Genomic DNA, 6,507 nt, shown 5'->3' with positions numbered 1-6,507 from the left:
ACAGAACATTCAAGTTTGCCAAGCAACGACACTGTTGTTAGACAACATCTCTCAAAACCACAGGTTAATGGTGTTATTTGATCATGAGCAAAAGGTGTGGTGTGGTCCATTTGATTTTCTTCAAGCGTGCTTAACATTTATGGACATCTGCTCTAGGTCAACTGCTCTTCTTGCACCAGTGATATCAGGTTATCAAATGCAAGACACATTTGGAAAATCACACTACCAGGGAGTGGAAGTTATATCATACAGCACAGAGGTTCTGCACAAAAGTGCATTTACTCTTGGAAGTGTGCCGTGTTTATGGGCAGGCCCCATACTTCAATCCAAAGAGCTAATTCATTAATAGAAACCTTCAGGAAGATATGGCAAAAGGCAGCTTGACCTATATGACTGCAGAGCTCTGTTAAAGCTATATGGTTGTATGACTCAATAGGTCTCTCTTGGGTTCTATCCCATATGTTACCACAATAGAGAGTCTCTTCCCTACTCCGCCCATATATAAATATGGTGTTTAATTAAAAATAATAATAATAATAATAATAATAATAATAATAATAATAATAATAAGATGGTGTTTAATTGAATATATTTAATTAAGACACTATGTCAAATCCACTATATATATATTGCTAGATTTGTCTACTGTATTGTCCTTTTATCTGTAAAACTAATACTACATGACATTCACTAGCCAAATCCTGTTTTTCTGAAGGGTTGGTTTGTGTTTCGTTTTTTTTTGCACAAAAACCTTGCTTCTCCCTAGTTAAAATTTCCATCTGTGGCTTCAGTTTTAGAAGCCAAGAGATGAATAGTCAAACTGCAAAGCGAAGGCTTCTGACTTAAAGAGCTTGCTTGAGCCAAGACTGGCACACAGTCCTCCCAGACTGTGGAGAAGTTTTAGCTAAAACACCTTCAAGTTTGGTTATTTTATGGAGTTTGAGAAGAGTTTGGGTTTATGTAGTCAATCCATCATCAACAAGCAGCTACAGATTTCAGAGATTCGGCAGAGCAGAAATAGAAAACTGGCCATGTGCTGTTGTTAGGCTTCGGCCAAGCTTGAAAACAAGCACAGCAGCTGGAGTCTGTTTCCAATGGTGACTGGTGGCCTTTGGGATTGGTAGGGAGGCAGGAAGACCAACAGAAGATATGACCATTGTCAGGCTTCAGGGAATTGGCTCCCCCCTGCCCCCGGGGCAGTAGATAAGCAGAACAAAGGAAAAGGAGTCTTCTTACCAGTTAGAAACTTTAATGATCACAGTGAGAGAACAAATCATCCATTTCCTAGGAATGGCAGTGCTCCCAATTCAGAGTTTCACCCACTTCCTCCTTAATCACCCAGGTCACAACTGCATCTTGTAATGTGAGTTCGTAATCTCTGTGCTTTCTGTTCTGCTACCTTAATCAGCTTTTCTGGTGGAGGAATGCTTTCCAGAGACAGTGAATCTGTTAACTCTCTCTCTCCCAGTGCTTCTTCTCCTAGCTGTTCCCCATCCAGTGTTCCCCAGCTTCTGCCTTCTGAACTATGCCCTTCTGCAAACCAAATCTATACTTGTCCTCCTGCTCCTGGGAAGATTCAGGATCCTGATCAGGAGCAGGGGTAGTGGGAGGCTCCCATCATTCCTCCTCAGTGCAGCCCTCCTCAGCACTGTCCCTGACAGCCAGTGACATGCAAAGCCAACTTATCCTAGTTTTGTCCCCATCCTCCTCCCTGTCTAGTTACCTTGGAATTCCACCTCAACACAGTCATGGGAAAAAGAAAACACCCTCTTTTTGAGCTGTGTTGTTTTACACATCAGGACATATAACAATCATCTGTTCCTTAGCAGGTCTTAAAATTAGGTATATACAACATCTAATGAACAACAACCCATGATATATTACACCGTATGGGGCTTTATTTCACCCGGGTCAAAGACTCACTTTGCTACACCCTCACGCTCAATTGCATACAGCCTCAATGGTGCCCCTCTTGAGGCTTCACCAGAGGCAAAATCCCGGCTAGCTCATCTGTAGCTACAGTTCTACCACCCCTTCATGTGCTGCAGCTGACTTAATCCATGAAATGTTGTGCCACAATAAATCTAGTCTGCCGCAAGACTCTGCCGCAAGTCCCTTTGCCGGGACTTTCTAGGGTCTGGATAGCCCTGTGGAGTCACTTGACACTAGTCAGGCTGGGCCTAAGGAGCTAAATCTGCTCTGTTGCTGCTGGAGAACTAGAGTGCTAGTGGTGCAGAACTTACAGGGCCAGCCCTGCCCATAGGCACTGTGGACAACATTTCCCTTTTTTAAAGGGAAATTCCCTTACTCCGAATAGGATTCCTCGCAAGAAAAGGGAAAAGTTGACAGCTATGACTGTGGAGCAGGCAGGGAGTGGTGGCAAGGTACTGAAGTACAGAGTGCCACACTGCCTGTCCTGAGTCTTCTAAGATTCAGCTGCCCACCCAGGCAGTTTCTGTGCTTTGAAGGGGTGGCAGTCATCTTGTCCTTTGCCTCAGGCAACAAAATTTCTTGGGCCAACCCTGAGAACTTAAGGCTTCCATTTGTTCTTTGGCCTCTTGTGTCAGTCTGTTTCGAAATCTCATACGTCATAGTTCTCCTTGTGCTGGGGTAGAGAGTGGGGGCGGGGAGTCACATGACATCATTTATGCTCCAAGCCATCTTTTGAAGGACTCTTCAGGCCTGCGGGAATGGTGGATGAAATAAAAGGAAAGCTAACTGAATTTTGGTTAAATGACTAGTTTACTTTCCAGTCTGCGACAACATTCCCTAAAACATCACTGCCTTCCTTGCTCATGTCCTTCAGTTTGACAGAATGTTTTGCACAAGTAACGGATTTTAAGTTTTTGGCCACAAATCGACTTACACTAACACATTAACCTCCTTGTCCCAAAGCAGAGCTCACAGGTGTTCCTTAGTATATGTTTGGAATGCATGGCCTTGAATTTTACAAGGGTTTGTTGCCAACTTTTTAAATAGAATCAAGCTTGCTTGCAAGTCTGTTTCAGGTATGTGCTCTAACAAAATCATCTCCTGGCTGAAAATTGTTGGTCCCCCCACCCCTCTGAAGATGGAATTCATTTTCTCTTGCAAAGCTGCCTAGGTTAAGTGGTCACTGGCCAGGGCCTAGACTCCAATTTGATCTTGAATAGAGCTTTCCCCCCCTTTAAAAAAAAAAAATCTTTCCAGTGAAGCTGGTCCTTAACCATATGGCCAGAATTCAGTGGTAGAATGCATGGTTTGCATTCATTATGTCTCAGACTCAACCTCTGGCCTTTCTAGTTAAAGGATTTCCAGTACAAAGGATGGGAAGCAGGTTACGTGTGTGTGTGTGTGTGTGTGAGAGAGAGAGAGAGAGAGAGAGAGAGACTGAGCTCTAGAACTATTGTGTCTCATGTACCTAGCAATGCCCCATTTGGAAGGAATCCAATCAAGGAAGCCCATTCTGGAATCCAATCAAGGAAGCCCATTCAAATGGTTTGAAGATAAAATGCCTCCTTATCTTTTGCGGTTATCCCTGACCATTATAACTGCATGGTGTGTGATTTACAGTGCTGTCTTACTCACAAGGTCCATTGAGTGTGATGGGACTATGTGCGCAAGATTGCAGTCTTGAATTCACTCCCTCTTTTTGACCCTGCTAAAAATAAAACTCCATCTCTCAAAACCCGTGTGTAACTGGGATGACCCTTAATCACAGTGGAGTTTGCAGTAGTTGTGTTTCTCTGTTGAGCAAATGTGTGCAAATTTCAGGTCTAATGTAGAGTGCAGAAGCTCCCAATAACTTTAAACGCATGAACAGCACATACTAGAATGTCTCTAAAAAGTCACTCTGGTGCCAGGATGTGGTCATTTGTGATCTCAGCGTGTATTCAGGCACTCTCCAGAACAGTTAACTGCTCTTAAATCTCCTAAAAAGGTCACTGCACTGATTTTATTAGCCACTGTATAAGTATCACATTTTTTAAAAAATACAGCATTGTGTGAATAAAATCACAGGTTGCTCACACACCTTTCCTTTTCTTCCCTCCTTATATTTTAAATAAGGTTCACTGGGAAGAGATGGAGAGTTCAGAAATAATACCAGTACTCTCCCACCCCCAATTTCTCTACTCAGTCTTGGCAGCATCAACTGCAAGATGACTACAAGTTTTGAGAGCCATGAATTGCATGGACTCCGTCTGGTTCTCTGGGAAAAGAGCCTTCATATGGAAGTGGTTAATTAATGAAGTCACAATCTGGTTCCTTTTTCCATTGAGGAAGAAACTTATGCCAGTGCTATATTGTCCATGCCAAATACAGTCTCTCTCAAACTTTCAAACTGGTGTGTACAACCAAGGCTCAATTAAACAAAGTCCATATTGTGACATTTTGTGGTGGTGTTATAACCCCTACCCATCATAGACAAATGGTGTAAGATCTGTAGATAAATCATTAAGGATCAATCCTATGCACACCTACTGCGGAGTAAGTTCAACTGAACTCATTGGGCTTAGTTCTGAGTTGACACGTTTAAGCTCACATACCATGCCAAAGTTTTGTTTTTTAAACCCATAGCTACTTAGCCCTAAGAACAGGTTGTCCACCTCACATTTAAAACCTAGATGAAATTGTGTGATGGAAATGTCACACCACCCGCATGAATACTACACAAAACACCTGCAGCAATTATGCCTAAAATGTGGAGCAGCCCTAAAACCCAGTAGCAGTGTGATCCACTGAATCTGGTTACCTCATTGACAGTTCAAATCTTACCTGAAGGCTGATTCTGTGGTGGTGGGAATCCTTTATTAAACTGTAATATTTGCTTGGTGAGGTGCACATTGCCATAACCACAGGCTCCGTTCCCTATTTAGCTGGGCACTGTAAAAGTGGGTGCCCAGCTGAAGGCTTCACCACCTCAATATTACCCTGGAGTGAAAAATAAATAGGAAAAGTTTGAAACATGCTTTTGTGAATCAGCCTTCTTGCTTCTTGCAGTTACCATGGATTTCTATACGAGTATGTGTGTGAAACAGTGCAAAGGATTCCAGAAAGTATAAGGACAACGAAAGATGCTTCTAAGTTTGAACAATTTACCACAGCAGTTACTACCCAGTGTATGTGGATGACTATGGAGGTTTGGTGGGTTTTGGAATGGGGCGTGGAAGTTATAATAAAAATTTTCCCAATCATGCGTCTTATTTTGTGATGTATTATATGAGGAAGACTGAAATATATGTGTGTGAGATTATGCAGTGGGCATTACTGCACCATTACAAAAGTTTGGGAGGAATCATGTGCTCATTGCATGTGTAAAAGACAGCAAAAAGTTAGGTTAAGGAGCCTGAGATTTTATAATGGGACTTAAATGCCTATGTGAGATGTTGATGAAAACACATGTGCGAGTTTCTTCCAAGTATGAAATCACTGCTTTTTCACATAACTTGCTATGGAATCAGTTAAAATGCTGGAAATCCTGTACTTTTGTGGCACAGGTTTTACTTGCCAACCAGGATCAAGGAATACGGAAGGATAAAGAATCACAGCGGGGGTACATATGTATGTGTCAAAAAGTACCAGTATGAACATCTATACAGTAGGCTTTGGTGTGAGGACACCATGAAAGGGTGATAAGACAACTGTGCTCTGCCATAATTAGTTATGTAGGTCCATATATCTGCATACAATGGGCGGGTGGACATGGGTGAACATGGTAGCCTCTACAATACTCCATCATCAGGACTACCGTTTGGCAATGAGGGCAGCAAAATAGGCATACTTTGCTGCCTCTGTTGCATCCTTGAACCCTCCAGCAGGGGCAAACTTTGGTAATATTGTGCCCTGGGCAAGGGCAAAATTTGTCAACTTCCTCCCTCTCTCCTTCTGTTTTGCGCATGCTCTCAAGTCATAGTTTTGCACCCCTTTGGGTTGGTGCCCTGTGCAGGGGGAGCACTGCTCTCCAGGGAGGTCTGGAGATAGTTTTCTGTGGAGGGCACACCAGAAAAGCCTTGAAGATCCACTGTGACACATTTGCCCAGCACTTTTGAGGATAAAGTCACGTGCCTTCCAAACAACCTTGATGTTTCTTTCCTGTATGCCATTTCCCACTACTTCTATACTACATGACTTTGGGTGCGTCTTGTATTTGAGCTTACTACTGTGTCTTGGGCTTACTACTGCGGTTCGCTGTTTCCGTGATTCTTGTGAGCCCTTCCGTGTCCATCTTTGGGTGAAGAAAGATGGGAGATAAATAATACACACGTGTTCAAAAGAAAACGCAGTTAAGAGTGAGCACCAAAGAGGCAAAAAGCCCCAAAGGTTAAAAGAAAAAAGTCTGTGCTGCTTTTTTTGGGGGGGGTGGAGGGGAAAAATATTTTCCACGTAGTAAATTAAATTAATTTCACATAGCAAATTAAATTAAGAGTTTCCCCCCTCTCCCTCTTCTCTCCCTTTCCCTTGCATGTCTTTTTCCCACTTCAGGACTTTGTTGTAGCAATCCAATAAGAAATATGGAATAAAATAATA

Source organism: Podarcis tiliguerta (assembly GCF_965153285.1).
Source record: "Podarcis tiliguerta genome assembly, chromosome: 7".
NCBI lineage: Eukaryota > Metazoa > Chordata > Lepidosauria > Squamata > Lacertidae > Podarcis > Podarcis tiliguerta.
The sequence above is the reverse complement of the archived record's forward strand: the minus strand, read 5'-3'. Positions refer to the sequence as shown.